This window comes from Felis catus, chromosome A1, assembly GCF_018350175.1.
Source record: "Felis catus isolate Fca126 chromosome A1, F.catus_Fca126_mat1.0, whole genome shotgun sequence".
NCBI classification, from domain to species: domain Eukaryota; kingdom Metazoa; phylum Chordata; class Mammalia; order Carnivora; family Felidae; genus Felis; species Felis catus.
Window position 1 is genome coordinate 156,851,172 of NC_058368.1, and position 16,929 is coordinate 156,868,100.

At 38.1% G+C, this 16,929-nt stretch overlaps 1 protein-coding gene across 19 annotated transcripts in view; it reads right to left on the reverse strand.

The window, feature by feature from the left end:
* Window positions 1-16,929, reverse strand: part of MCTP1 (multiple C2 and transmembrane domain containing 1) — a 520,292-nt gene that overhangs the window by 410,521 nt on the left and 92,842 nt on the right. The window contains exon 1 of one of the 19 annotated variants that reach the window (XM_045040205.1): window positions 2,493-2,572. The exons of the other annotated variants lie outside the window; for them this stretch is intronic. The gene's annotated coding sequence lies outside the window, so the exon portion shown is untranslated. Of the gene's footprint in view, window positions 1-2,492; window positions 2,573-16,929 lie in introns of those variants that run through there. 19 annotated transcript variants of the gene reach the window in all.

The window sequence follows — 16,929 nt, forward strand, 5'->3', positions numbered from 1 at the left end:
ATCAGAAATGGCTTAGCTGAACACTTTTAAAAAAGCTGTTTCCACATGCAGCCATCTGAAAAAAATACCATTGTGATAAGCAATAACAACACAAGCCATGTCTGTTTGGCTTAGTCCAGCCGTTAACGGCTGGTCAATCTGGGGGCCAGGCAGCCTTCCTCCACTTACTAACAGCATGGCCTCAGGCAAGTGACTCCAGCAATAGGGTCTCACTCAATTCATATGTAAAATGTGACAGTTCTGCTAGTTACTTCCTAAGGTCGCTGTGTGGATTCAGAGAGCTATTTCGTGGAGAGCAGGGAGAACCACGCCAGGCAAAATGTCAGCACTCAAGAAATTTCCAATTACCATTTTTAATTATTCTAAAATACAAAAGAAAAAAGGTCTACAAACCAACAGAATATTTACTGAATTCACGTACAAATTTTATTGGGTTATTAGAAAGCCATTTGTAATTTCTACCCTTATTGTATTAGCCATCCATTGGATTCTTTATTTTTTCCCGTTGTGTCCCCCTATCTTTTTTACTTCAACATTTATTATATTATTGGGACAAATGTTAAGTTTTTGGTAAGCGAGAAGAAAATGGCTATGCTTAAGTGAAGATCCATGCTTAAGAATGTAAGTAATGCATAAATATTCATGTGGAGAACAAAGACAAAAGACAAAAAAAATTAAGCTTCCTTACAATTACAGCCCATTGACAAGTACTTGAGATAGGCAGAGTGACCTGCCTCCAGGAACTCAACCTCCTAGATATTAACATTCTGCTAGAGGCAAAAGGCAACCTTAGCTTGACATCAGCCCAACCTCCAGGACCCTGTAAGTCTTAACATATGAAAACCCTTTTGGAAACATCCTTTACCTCTTCCCCCACCCTAAGACATATGTTACCAATCGTCCTCCAAACATATGGCCCCCTGATATACATTTGAAGGGTATGATTAATGTTTTAGTAGACAGTAGTAAATGACCTTATCTTAAATAGCAACTAGCCCCTCGAGGCCCTGAAAGCCTAGCTTCCAAATTACTTAGAGACTTAAGCTATACCTCATCCCTTCTCAACTTAAAAGTATATAATCAGGGGGCACCTGGGTGGTTCAGTGTCTGACTCTGGCTCAGGTCATGATCGCATGGTTGGGTTCATGAATTCAAGCCCTGCATAAAGACCCACTGCTGTCAGTGCAGAGCCTGCTTTGGATCCTCTTGTCCTCCTCTCTCTCTCTCTCTCAGCCCCTCCCCCACTCACGCACAGGCATGATCTCTCTCAAAAAAAAAAAAAAAAAAAAAAAAACTTAAAAAAAAGTATATAGTCAATCACTCCTCACAACCCCAGTGCAGCTCTTTCTGTCCCCGTGCTTTAATAAAACCACTTTTTTTGTCCTGAAGACATCTCAGGAATTCTGTCTTGATGGGGCACCTGGATGGCTTAGTTGGTTAAGCATCTGACTACAGTGCAGGTCGTGTACTTGCAGTTCATGCGTTCAAGCCCCTAGGTGGGTTCTATGCTGACAGCTCTGAGCCTGAAGCCTGCTTCTGATTCTGTGTATCCCTCTCTCTCTGTCCCTCTCCTGCCCCTGCTCTCTCTCTCTCAAAAATAAATAAAAACATTAAAAAAAAAAAGAATTATTTCTTGACTGTTTGCTCCTGGACCCCTACATTTCACATCAAATATTACTTTAAAAAGTACGAAATAAATAACTTCAATACCACTGAAGAAAAGAATACAAGACAACACTTATTTTTCAAATACAATGGGGGGAAAAACAGAATTAAACTCATGTTGTGCCTTTAAACCAAGTTTTTGAGTGAAAAATTACAAGTGAAAATCATCCTGTGAGACTGTAATTCATTCATCAATGTTGAATACAAGCACTTGAAACCTTTCCAGCTCTTAATTCTATCCTGAACTGACAAGCTTCATTATTGTCAGGCGAATTTTAAACTAAGAGGAATAGTTTTGAACATTTGCTGCTCTTTAGCATAGCAAACACACAGGAAAAGGCACATCAGGATTTAAACCAATCTCCTGTTCTTAGACTCAGTTTGTTTTTCATTTGGAGTGACTGATCAGTACCTGTTCTACAAGTATTGATATCCTCAGCTCTATTTTTCATAAAGCTCTATTTTCAGTTGAGGAGAAAACAGAAGAATATTTTGGATGGGGGGAGGCACATGGAAGAAACTAGGAGAATTTCCAAAGTAAATCCTCCTACCTTGATGAAAAAAAAAAAAAACAAAAAACAACAACAACAACAAAAAAAATCAAACAAACAAAATCCCAATTTCTGTATCATAGAAAAATCCCACATTTAAATCAAATTCTAAAGGATTATGACTTTTGGTAAATACTTGAAATAGCTTCTAGGTAAATCCAGATTTGCAGTACAATTGCATTTTAAGTACAAGGGGAAATGCCTTTCCGCAGTTACATTTCCTCTACATAAACAAGGTATACTGGGGCAATCCTCAGAGGCCCCACCCACTCCTACCTGATGGGGTGTCCTTGGTCTCCACCAGCAACAATCCTATCCACCGCACAATACCCCTGGCAAATTTAGTTCAGCCTAAGAGAAACAAAAATTTAAAAAAGTTCTCAAACATAAAACAAAAACAGGAAAAATGACACTTATATTGCCCTTTGTCTTCCAAGAATGCTACCAGGATATGAAGACACAATGGACAAAACACAGATTAAGAGGCAAGAAGTCTATTTCACACACCAAAATCTGATTTACATTCATTCTCTGTGAAGTAGTGGTAGTTGCTATTTATACACCTTATTGCATCTTTAAATAAATAAAAAAAGGAGTTAATTGATGTGAAGGGACTCAAAAACTGTCTTTATTATTCCAAATGATAAAACTTATGTTGTTAAAGAAATGTTTGTTGAGTATGCTCACCTCTGTTCTAGGTCTGAAGCACATAACAATGAGCAATAGAAAGTCTTTGTCTCCAATGAACTTTCATTCAAAAAAAAATACATACACACACACACACACCCAATGTATTTATAAACATAGGCACACAAGTATGTACCTATACATTATACATACTTATATATAATACATATATATTATCTATTCTCCGGAGGAAACACAACCAATTAGATGTGTGTGTGTGTGTGTGTGTGTGTGTGTGTGTGTGTAGGTATTTTTTTAGATGTGTGTATACGTATATGTGGGGAGAAAGAGAGAGAATGAGAGAGACAATTTGCTCTTTTTTGTTTTTAAATTTATCTTTTTAAAGTTTATTCATTTATTTTGAGAGAGCGAGAGAGAGCAAGCATGAGCAGGAGATGGGTAGACAGAGAGCGAAAGAGAGAATCCAAGCAGGCTCCCCACTGTCAGCACAGAGCCCTACATGGGCCTGATCTCACAAACTGGGAGATCATGACCTGAGCCCAAACCAAGAGTCAGAGGCCTAACTGACTGAGCCACACAGGTGCCCCTAGAGAGAAATTTGTTCTAAGGAATTAGCTCATGTGATTTTGGAGGGCTGACAAGTCCAAAAACTGGTGAAGTAGGCTAGCAGACTGAAGACTCAGGGGAAGAGTTGCAGAATGAGTGCAAAAGCAGTCGGTTGGTAGAATTCCTTCTGGCTTGGGGGGAGGTGGTTAGTCTGTTCTATTACAGCTTTTGACTAATTAGATGAGGTCTACCACATAATGGAAGGTAATCTGCTTTATTCGAAGTTCACTGGTTAAATGTCAGTCTCATACCAAAAACATCCTCATAGAAACATCCATCCAAAAGACTGTTTCACCAAATATCCAGTCACTATGGCTTAGCCATGTTGACACATAAAATTAACCATCACATTATATAAATACATGCAGCCCCTTGCTTGGCATGGTACTGTGGGACCATGAAAAGGTCTATGCAAGTTGCAACCATGTGGGGAAATAGGTTCAAGAATTCCTTATACTTACATAAATTGGTTAAAAAAGTTTAGGGAAGGAAAAAAAAAAAGAGGGGGTGGCTGGGTGGCTCAGTCCGTTGAGCATCTGACTTCGGCTCAGGTCATGATCTTGCAGTTCACGAGTTCGAGCCCCGCGTTGGGCTCTGTGCTGACAGCTCAGAGCCTGAAGCCTGCTTCAGATTCTGTGTCTCTCTCTCTCTGCCCCTCCCCTGCTCACTCTCTCTCTCTCTCTCTCTCTCTCTCTCTCTCTCTCTCTCTCTCTCTCTCTCAAAAATAAATAAAAACATTTAAAAAAAAAAGCTCAGGGCAGAAAGCCACCACCACAGGGCAAAAGCACCTAAGGTTAGTTAGCAAGACAGTATAATGGGATTGTGAGTAACTTGTTATATTATCTGCAGGAAACTACTTTCTATCTGGCTCCAATATACTTTGATCACAACTTCAAACTGCATTTGTTCCCCAGACCCTTTGCTTCTTACACACACGTTAATGATTACTATGTGATTGTTTTCTTCACATTCACCATGTGTAAGATCTTGAGAATGCAATAAATATGGAGACAAAAGCCCTGTTTGGAGTTCTTGTTTCCTCCCAAACATTAGCTTCTCTCTTATTCAATTCTGCATTCCCTCTCTTGCTGGACAAGAAAGAACTCCAGACTTATAGTCTGTGACAGTTGGTGACCCTGATGTGGATAGAAGGTGACATGTACTCAAGGACTGTAGAAAGCCGTGGAAGACTAGAGCTCTAAAAGAAAAAGTGTACGGAACTTTAATCTCCCCTGACAAGGTCAGAGAAAAGCGAAACTATATGAGGATTCACTGCTGCAGAACTTTTGAGAGACTCACAATTGGAAATGTCTAGGAGCAAAGACCCTTCACTTCAGATTTCCCCAGAAATGTTCCAGGTAAAAATTAAACATGGGGAACAAATTGTCTTAGGTAGACCCAAGTAAAATGTATTCAATGTTTAAGCTAATTTAAGTTTGTTGGTTTGAAATAGACCTGTTTATCAACATTAAATTAAAATATATATATATTCTACCTACGTTTTCTCAAGGTCAAAGAAGCTCATACTTTCTGTTCCAATTTGTTAGCAAAAGGATGACTTTAATGGTAAACTTTGTCTCATAGTTTTCATGGGTAATTATTAAGATAGCTTTCAAAGGCTTTGGTAACCTAAAACATTAAAGTTTTGCTTGCATGACAAATTGGGGATATCTAATGACAAATCATTGGATATCTAATGAAATAGAGGCTAAAGCATTAATTGCTAGATGTAGGTTTCTGCTTTTGACTTATTGCAAAAATTGCTAGATGTAGGTTTGTGCTTTTGTCTTATTGCAAAAAGGACTATTTGGGTCTTAAAAATGTGCTTTGTGCTTAATTAAGATTTTACCATGGAAAACTTGCTTTGTGCTTAATTGATAAATCTAGCATTAAAAAAAAAATTTGCATTAGACGTTAAAAAAAAAGTTAAGGTTTTTTTTTTCTTTTTGGTCTGCCCAAAAGATGGAAAAAATATATATTATTTTAACCAAAAGGGCAGAACAGCAGGACAGCATGCCCTTTTCAGTTGTTCTACTCAAACCTTCGTTGAAATTGTCCCTCCTTATAGTCCATAAGGCCAAACAATTGTAGAATGAGTACATAACACACTTAAAAAAATGTTAAAAAAACAAAAAAGGGGGAATTGCCTCTAGCTGCCTATATTATAACCTCATGTTCTCCTCAATCACACTGTGATCACTCTTAACTTTTTAAATCTTGACCCTCAAGGGCTAACTGCAGCTGAGTGGCATTCTTGAAAATTAGATAAACCCTCTCATCCCGTGGTGCTATACAAAACCCCTGAAGGGAGACCCACCTGGGTTGGACCCACTAAACTCCTCACCTGGGGTAAAGTATATGTTTGTGCTCTTTCAGATTCTGGACCTCTGTAGATTCCCTTTTGGTTGGTGAAACCGTATCATGACATAGTTTAGACCCCCAGAATATCTTCCAATCAACCAGGACTTCCAGAGAATGACTCTGAATGAGTGACCACTGCCCCCTTCTTTCGAGATAGAGGAAGCCTCTTCATTGACTCCTCATCCCGAAGCCACTCCACAAACTCAAATCCTTGCCCCTGATATAACATGGGGAAGCCTTAAACGCCTGTCTAACCAAACCATTACTCTCTTACAACACAATGGTATTGTATATACCCCTGATTTGCATCTGATGGCCATGATCTCCATCACTGGCAGGAATTCCATGCAGATAACCCTGATTTTTCTCCTTACTTTCCTTTGTGCTTAATATCTATGCAGCTTAATATCTATGCAGAAGACCAACTTAGAAATGAATGGGATGATTCCTGGGCAATACGGCATAACCTAAATCCTTTTTCACTTATAGCCAGTACCTATCTCAAATTTTGGATAATTCTGGGAAACGGAATGCTTTTACTAGGTCTATTTTTATGCCTTTTCAGAATCACCCTCCAACCCATTTGACAGCAAAAGAAGGACCAGGAACTTGTCATGACAGTCCTTGCATGTAGCATTGTTTTCCTCACATTCACCACGTGTGTAATATCTTGAGAGCTCAATAAATATGCAGACAAAACCCCCGCTCAGGGCTCTTGTCTCCTCCCTGACCTGAGCTTCTCTTGTATTCAATTCTGTGTCCACTCTCTTGCTGGAGAAGGGAGAACTCCAGACTTCCAGTCTGCAATACAACTATACAAAACTATCTTACTAATCAATAGGAAAAAATTACAGTTGCCCAGGACTTAAAAATTTTCCTATCAAAACATTAAAAACTCTTCTATTGTCAGTTATAATGTACAGGGAAACGAAAAAAAAATAGTGAAACGAATTTTTTTTTTAGTATACTGTAGATTAAAACATTAGAAACACTGAGAATTTCGAGTGCTTTATTTAGCAAGAGTAATTTGAACATTTCAAAACTCACCTCCTTTCTACTGTATGACTTACAATACAAAACAGGCATCTTTTCTATGCCTTGGTGAATCTAAGTTTGAATTAGCCTCCAACCTTTTACTCATTGTATTTTCAAAATCGTGAAACGCCTCCCAAGTTGCTTTAATATATTTTTTTTTTTTGCCAGCATCACTTTCTATGGAACACATACATGACAGCCACTTTTCTCATTTATGTTGATAAATTTGCATTCACTAAATGGCTGTGTATCTAGAGTTCCTTGAATCTAGATAGTGTTAACACTTACAGGCAGTTTTAAAATTTCAAAGTTCACTCTTTCTTCTATAACTCCATTTACATTTGATTCAAACACTGCAAAGCTATTTGTAAAGTGAGTTAAAAGATTTTACCATACTGCATGCATGTTACTTCTTCTTACGATGCTTGAATGTTTTCAGTTACATGCATTATGTCTTATTTTTTCAAAACTCAGTTAAAAATGCATTATTTTAATTCAATACCCTGTCTGAAAGTCCACGTAACAGGTTTTAAATATTGAAATAATTCTATGTCCATTGGCTGAATTAATGAAGTTGTGTTTGAAGGTAAAAAGCAACTTTTCACATTTTATTCAAGTCCATCAGAGTTATTTGAAGCATTAATCAGAATAGCTTTAAAAATTCACCTATTATTTACATATATCACTGAGAGATAAGCAAGACGACTCTATGCTTTGCAGTCTGTGTATGAGCTGAATAACAGATGCACAGTAACCAATCACTAATACACTTTGAAAGAAGTGATATGGCTGGTCACTGATCAAGATGCACATAGGTTAATTACATCACAATTTGTGTACTGGAGAGGTAGCAGCAAAGTTCATACTTTAATCAGTTAATATACTGAAATTTGAACAGTGTTTTTGAGAGTCCAGTGTTAACTAACCTGCAGTAACTGCACTCATGTTTACAAATATAATATTCTGGAAAAAAAATGGATACACATATAACCTCTCCTTAGACCTGGACTCTTGCTGCAAGACTATCCCATTATTCTTTCTTGCTTCTTACAACAAATCTCATTAAAGCGGTGGTCAACATTTGCTCTCTCCCTTTTCTCACCACTTGGCCTGTCCTCATACATTCTATTTGGGTTTTAGGCCTTATTTTACTCTGCCAAAACATCCCCTGTTAATATTACCAAATGTGGTGTCTCTTCCAATTGGGTGGGGTCCCCCAAATGTGAGGTGACAAATGTGTGGAAACCAGTGGCACATGCAGTGAAAGAATTCCCCAGAGACCGGGGTGCCTGGGTGGCTCAGTTAGTTAAGCATCTGATTTTGGCTCAGGTCATGATCTCATGGTTCTTGAATTCAGGCACCGAATGGCGATGAGGTCAAGCCCCACATTACATCCATAGCTCCACACTGCCAGGGCAGAGCCTGTGTGGGATTCTCTCTCTTCCTTTCTCTCTCCCTCTCTCTCTCTGCCCCTTGTTCACTTGCACCCTCTCTAAAAAATACAAACAAACAACAAAATCTAACAGCACACCTAAAGGAACTAGAAGCAGAACAGCAAAGGCAGCCTGAATCCAGCAGAAGAAGAGAAATGATAAAGATCAGAGCAGAAATAAACAATATAGAATGTAAAAAAACTGTAGAGCAGATCAACGAAACCAAGAGTTGGTTTTTTGAAAAAATAAACAAAAGTGATAAACCTCTAGCCAGGCTTCTCAAAAAGAAAAGGGAGATGACCCAAATAGATAAAATCATGACTGAAAATGGAATTATTACAACCAATCCCTCAGAGATACAAGCAATTATCAGGGAATACTCTGAAGAATTATATGCCAACAAACTGGACAACCTGGAAGAAATGGACAAATTCCTAAACACCCACAAGCTTCCAAAACTCAAACAGGAGGAAATAGAAAGCTTGAACAGACCCATAACCAGCGAAGAAATTGAATCAGTCATCAAAAATCTCCCAACAAATAAGAGTCCAGGACCAGATGGCTTCCCAGGGGAGTTCTACCAGACATCTAAAGCAGAGATAATACCTATCCTTCTCAAGCTATTCCAAAAAATCGAAAGGGAAGGAAAACTTCCAGACTCATTCTATGAAGCCAGTATTACTTTGATTCCTAAACCAGACAGAGACCCAGCAAAAAAAGAGAACTAGAGGCCAATATCCTGATGAATATGGATGCAAAAATTCTCAATAAGATACTAGCAAATCGAATTCAACAGCATAGAAAAAGAATAATTCACCATGATCAAGTGGGATTCATTCCTGGAATGCAGGGCTGGTTCAACATTCGCAAATCAATCAACGTGATACATCACATTAATAAAAGAAAAGATAAGAACCATATGATCCTGTCAATCGATGCAGAAAAGGCCTTTGACAAAATTCAACCTTTCTTAATAAAAACCCTTGAGAAAGTCGGGATAGAAGGAACATACTTAAAGATCATAAACGTCATTTATGAAAAGCTAACATCATCCTCAATGGGGAAAAACTGAGAGCTTTTTTCCTGAAATCAGGAACACGACAGGGATGTCCACTCTCACCGCTGTTGTTTAACATAGTGTTGGAAGTTCTAGCATCAGCAATCAGACAACAAAAGGAAATCAAAGGCATCAAAATTGGCAAAGATGAAGTCAAGCTTTCACTTTTTGCAGATGACGTGATATTATACATGGAAAATCCGATAGACTCCACCAGAAGTCTGCTAGAACTGATACATGAATTTAGCAAAGTTACAGGATACAAAATCAATGTACATTGAAATCAGTTGCATTCTTATACACTAATAATGAAGCAACAGAAAGACAAAGAAACTGATTCCATTCACAATTGCACCCAGAAGCATAAAATACCTAGGAATAAATCTAACCAAAGATGTATAAGATCTGTATGCTGAAAACTATAGAAAGCTCATGAAGGAAATTGAAGAAGATATAAAGAAATGGAAAAACATTCCATGCTCATGGATTGGAAGAATAAATATTGTCAAAATGTTAATACTACTCAAAGCTATCTACACATTCAATGCAATCCCCATCAAAATTGCACCAGCATTCTTCTCGAAGCTACAACAAGCAATCCTAAAATTCATATGGAACCACAAAAGGCCCTGAATAGGCAAAGTAATTTTGAAGAAGAAGACCAAAGCAGGAGCCATCACAATCCCAGACTTTAGCCTCTACTACAAAGCTGTCATCATCAAGACAGCATGGTATTGGCACAAAAACAGACACATAGACCAATGGAATAGAATAGAAACCCCAGAACTAGACCCACAAACGTATGGCCAACTAATCTTTGACAAAGCAGGAAAGACTATGCAATGGAAAACAGTCTCTTTAACAAATGGTGCTGGGAGAACTGGACAGCAACATGCAGAAGATTGAAACTAGACCACTTTCTCACACCATTCACAAAAATAAACTCAAAATGGATAAAAGACCTGAATGTGAGACCCGAAACCATCAAAACCCTAGAGGAGAAAGCAGGAAAAGACCTCTCTGACCTCAGCTGCAGCAATTTCTTACTCGACACATCCCCAAAGGCAAGGGAATTAAAAGCAAAAATGAACTACTGGGACCTCATGAAGATAAAAAGCTTCTGCACAGCAAAGGAAACAATCAACAAAACTAAAAGGCAACCAACGGAATGGGAATAGATATTTGCAAATGACATATCAGACAAAGGGCTCGTATCCAAAATCTATAAAGAGCTCACCAAACTCCACACCCAAAAAACAAATAATCCAGTGAGGAAATGGGCACAAACATGAATAGACACTTCTCTAAAGAAGACATCCGGATGGCCAACAGGCACATGAAAAGATGCTCAATGTCGCTCCTCATCAGGGAAATACAAATCAAAACCACACTCACATATCACCTCACACCAGTCAGAGTGGCCAAAATGAACAAATCAGGAGACTATAGATGCTGGAGAGGATGTGGAGAAACGTGTGGAGAGAATGTGGTGTGCACTGTTGGTGGGAATGCAAACTGGTGCAGCCACTCTGGAAAACAGTGTGGGAGTTCCTCAAAAAATTAAAAATAGACCTACCCTATGACCCAGCAATAGCACTGCTAGGAATTTACTCAAGGGATAGAGGAGTACTGATGCATAGGGGCACTTGTACCCCAATGTTTATAGCAGCACTATCAATAATAGTCAAATTGTGGAAAGAGCCTAAGTGTCCATCAACTGATGAATGGATAAAGAAACTGTGGTTTATATACACAATGGAGTACTACGTGGCAATGAGAAAGAATGAAATATGGCCCTTTGTAGCAACGTGGATGGAACTGGAGAGTGTGATGCTAAGTGAAATAAGCCATACAGAGAAAGACAGATACCATATGGTTTCACTCTTATGTGGATCCTGAGAAACTTAACAGAAACCCATGGGGGAGGGGAAGGAAAAAAAAAAGAGGTTAGAGTGGAAGAGAGCCAAAGCATAAGAGACTGTTAAAAACTGAGAACAAATTGAGGGTTGAAGGGGGGGTGGGAGGGAGGGGATGGTGGGTGATGGGTATTGAGGAGGGCACCTTTTGGGATGAGCACTGGGTGTTGTATGGAAACCAATATGACAATAAATTTCATATGTTGAAAAAAGAAAAAGAAAAAGAAAAAAAATACAAATAAATAAATATTTTAGAAAGGAATTCACCTGAGGCAGAAGGAAGGAGATAGAAGTTTATTGAATACACCACAAGGGAGCAGCAGGCAGAACAGCAGAGCAGGGGCTGTGGGCGAGGAGGCAGTGGGTGGGGACTGTTTCTAAAGGGGAAAGGTGAGGAGAAGGTATAGTGATGTATGGAATTTTCCCCTTTTGGTAACTGTGCCTGGTTTTAAGCAGTCCATTGGTCAGTTAGGGCCTATGGATATTTTGAAGTGGGCCCCTGATGGGCCAGTCTGTATTCAGCCAGTGGGTCACTGTGGGCCCCTTTCTAAATTTTATTGCTCAATCCTGTTTGCCTAGAAGAAGCCTCTACACCAAATACAGTGGTGAATTAGCCCACATTACTTAGCCTTTTGGGAACATTTTTGACAAAACTATTAACTTCCTCTTCATGAAATACTATCAAAATTTGGTTTCTGAGCATTGTGCCTTTTTCATTTTCCCACGGTCTCACTGGTTGTTCTTTGTAATATCTTCTGTTAGGTTTTCCCTTTCTATTTCACCTATGCAGCTGGTTTTCACAAGGTACAGTCCCTAACCATCTCTTGTTCTCTAGTCACTCCCTGTATTATCCTCATCCAGTTTGGGGCTCTAAGTAACATCTCTACATTGATGAGTCCCACAATTGTATGTATCTCTAGCTCATATCACTTCCCTGACCTCTAAATAGGTGAAGAGAGACAATTCAATTTATCATGTCTAAGAGAACTTTTTTTTAAAGTTTATTTATTCTGAGAGAGAGAGAGAGAGAGAGAGAGAGAGAGAGGGAGGGAGGGAGGGGCAGAGAAAGAGAGAGAGAGAGAGAGAATCCCAAGCAGGCTCTGTGCTGTCAGTGCAGAGCCTGACGTGGGGCTTGATGACATCATGACCTAAGGTGAGATCAAGCATCAGATGCATAACTGACTGAACCACCCAGGCGCTCCTAAGAGGACTTTATACCCTCCATTCCCATATGTTGTCTCCCCCATCTTTGTATACGGTACCCTCAGTTGTCCTAGCAAAAACCTTAGGAATGATCATTAATCCCTATCTTTTCCTCATAGCCCACACCCAGTCTAATAACAAGTCTGCTCAATTCTGTCTTCAGGATGTACATATCCTGGAGCTGGCCTCTTCTCTCATCTGTTTTACTAAAACTCTGACCCAAACCATAATTTTCCCTCACCTGAACTGTTCCAAAAGCCTCCCAGCTGGTTTCCTTGCTTCCACAATAGCTGCCCCATAAACCAATTTTGATAGTTCAGCTGTCAGAATGATTGAAGAATGCACATAAAATTATATCACTCCTCTGCTTAAGACACTCTGGTGGCTCCCACCACACAAAGTATCTTATTATGGCCTGTAAGGCCTCACGTGATCTATCCTCTGCATACTTCTCTAAGCTCATTTTCTGATTACTCCCCTCTTGCTCACTCTAGTTGCACAGGCCCGCATTCTGTTCTCTGAATACTCCAAGTTCATTCCTGCCTCTGGGGTTTGGATTTTGCTATTCCTTCCACCTAATATTTTCTTCACCCCGATCTTAGCAATCCTTTATTTCTTCACTTTATTTGGATGTCTTTGATCAAATATTAACTCATCAAGAGGACTTTCATAGTTACATAAAATAGCACTTCCCATGCACACTCAAAACCCCCATCCCCCCTTCATTTCACTTCATAGCAATTACCACACATCTGGGATTGTATTATACACACACACACACACACACACACACACAGAGCAGTCCTCACTTTGCACACTTCCAGCATGCCTGGGCTTCAGTTACCATGAGCTTCACTTACAAACACCAGTCCCTCAACAACATAGTTCAAATTTTAGTTACCATAATAGATTAACTGTAAGTAATTGCGTAAAGTGCAAACTTTGCTGTCAGTCCTTCAGTCCACAAATCACTATATAAAAAACAGATGTGGATGACAATCAGTAACTGTCACATCGCTTCTTTTTAAATCTATCAGTGATTGGTCATGATGTATCTGTTATTCTGTTCATTCACATAAACAAAGCATATACTTTAAACTTTTTTTAATGTTTATTTTTGAGAAAGAGAGCACAAGTGGGGGAGGGCAGAGAGAGGGAGACACAGAAGCCAAAGCAGGCTCCAGGCTTTGAGATGTCAGCACAGAGCCTGATGCGGGGCTTGAACTCATGAACTGTGATATCTGACCTGAGCAGAAGTCAGACACTTAACCCACTGAGCCACCTAGGCGTCCCTTTTATAAATTTTTTATTTAATGGCAAAGCATATACTTTTGATGTTTTCGTGTCTCCCATTTGATACATTGATGGGATATTTTACAAAATTGGATAAATGATAGAGAGGATTGGCCAACAAAGATGAAAATGTATTAAAAATCAAAAAGTGACAACACTGAAAGTGAAATTTGAATCAAATGTAAACGAGGTTATAAAAGAAATATTCATTGGTAGGAATGTTGACATTGCTACCATTCAAGAAACTAGATAAACAGCTAGAGGCATTTTTGACATAAATGAGAGAAGTGGTTCTGATGGAAAAGGTGATGATGTCCCAGAAGTCATCCGCACCAAAAACTTTCTCCTAAAATCACTCTCAGAGATACTTTGTGAGATTATAGGCACAAAGGATAACCCATTAGAAGTTGATCCAAGCTTAGGAGTATGACAATTTGTCAATGTATAAGAAGATGCTCACTCTGTATCATAGGTTATACAATGAGAAGAAGGCAAGCACTGTGCAAAGACTTTCAATACATTTTTTTTCAGAAAATAAAACACTGTAATTTTGAATGTTTCTAATGCTTGCAAGGTTGCAAAATACAAGATACACTCATGAAAATCTATCAAATTCCTAAAAATGAATTTGCAGAAACTGAAATTAAAATAAAACACTATCTAGAATCATTTTAAATAAAATCAAATGCTTAAGCATAAAATTAACAAACATGTATGGGACTTTATGCTAAAAATTGCAGAATGCAGATTAAATAAAACAACAACATGAATAAATAGACATACTTTGCTCATGGGTTGGAAAACTCAACACAGTAAAGGTATTAATTCTCTCCAAATTATGTATATATAATTATGTGTATAGGGTTAATATAATTCCTATCAAAATTCCATCTTTGTAGACACTGACAGTCTTACTCTAAAATTTATATGGAAAATTATGGCTCCTAGGATAGCTAAAATAGTGTTGATAAAGAAGAATAAAGTGAGGAGAAAAATCACTCTACCTGATAATAAGGCTTACCTGATGATCAAACCAGTGTGGTAGGTGGAGGTATAGACAAGAGATCAATAGCAGCAGCGAACAGGGAGCCCAAAAATAGACACACAAAATATGCTAACTGATTTTCGACAAAAGGCAAATGAAATTCAATGGAAGAAGGATAGCCATTTCAACAACAACAACAACAACAACAAAATGCTGGAGCAATTAGACATCTTTAGTCAAAAAGAAAATGAACCTGGACTAAGGCTCAGATACCTTTTCATACAAAAATTTACTCAAAATGGATCACAGACTTAAATGTACAATGAAAAAAAGTCACATTAAGAAACGAAGTCACATTTTTCTTAGGAAAAAAGTCACATTTTAGAAACAAACATTGGAAAAAAATCTTTGAGATCTAGAACTAAGCAAACGGTTTTCAGACTTGATCCCAAACACATGATCCACCAAAGGAAAGACTGATAATATAAACTTGTTTAAAATTAAAAATGCATGCTCTGTGAAAAACCCTTATAAGAGGATGTAAAGACAAACTATACGTAGGAGGAAATATGTGCAAACCTCATAGCCAATAAGAAAGTAGTATCTACATATGTGAAGAATTCTCCAAACAGAGCAGGAAAGAAAAACTCCAAACAGAAAACAGACCAAAGATATGAAGAGATCCTTTCCTAAAACAGATATACAGATGGCAAAAAAAAAGCGTATTAAAAGATGTCCAGCATCATTAGCTATTCAGAAACAAATAAAACCACAATGAGATATCACTACAGAATAAAGTATGGTTAGGGGTGCACGGGTGGCTCAGTCGATTAAGCCTCCAACTCTTGGTTTTGGCTCCGATCATGATCTCATGGTTGTGAGATTGAGCCCTGTATCAGGCAGGCTCTGTGCTGGGTGTGGAACCTGCTTAAGATTCCCTCCCTCCCAATCTCTCTGCCCCTCCCCTGCTCTCTCTCTTTCAAAAAACAAAAACAAAACAAAACAAAACAAAAAAAACAATGCCTAAAATAAAAGCGTGACAACATCAACTGCTGGTGAGGACGTAGAGAAGTTACATCACACATACTCTGCTGCTGGATATGTAAAATGGTACAGTCACTGTAGAGAATAGTTTAGCAGTTTCTTTAAACTGAACTTACTATTACCATATGACCCAGCAATTGCACTCTTGAACAGTTATGCCACAGAAGTGAAAATTTATGTTCACACAAAACCCTGTATACTAATGTTCGTGACAGTTTTATTTATAATAGCACAAAGCTGAAAACAATCTTCAGTAGGAAGTAACTACCATTGGTGGATGCAAAGTTTAGATTAATCTCAATAAAATTATGTTGAGTAAAAAATTCCAATCTCAAAAGTTACATACTGTGTGATCCCATATTTATAACACTCTCAAAGTGACAAAATTATAAATATGGAGAGTATATTTGTGCTTTCTAGGGGGTTAGGGATGGGGGAGATGTCTGTGGTTATAAAAAGGCAACATGAGAGATCCCTGCAATAGAATTGTTCTGTATCTGACTTCAGGGATGAATATACAAAACTACATGTGGGATAAAATGTGTGTAAATGCACATATACATGCACTAAAACTGGGAAATCTCATAGAGACCAATGGATTATATCAACGCCAATTTCCTGGTAGTGATAACATACTTTAATTTCATAAGATATTACCATTAGAGAAAACTGAATAAAAGGTACATGGAATCTCTTCTTATGACTTCTTAAAATTGTATGTGAATCTATAATTATCTCAAAATAAAAAGTTTTATTAAAGCAAAAAGACTATATACACAATCTCATATGTTGTTTATTTGAGTCCCAAACTGGGAATAATCCAAATAATCCATCAACGAGTAAATGGAGAAACTACTTATGTTATAGTGATATGATGGAATCTCACTCAGAAATAGAAATAAATTACGTATACTGGCAACACCAAAGAAAATCTCAAGACCTTATCTTGAATTAAAGAAGTCAATATTTCATTTATATAAAGTTCTAGACTTCTATGGTGGTCAAAATTAAATCAGTGTATGCCTGGGTGAAAGAGAGGAAGAAAAGTGATTCAAAGGGACATGAGGAAGTGCTGTGGGATGAGGGAAATACTATGTATCTTGATGAGCATGCTGGTCACATGGTATACACA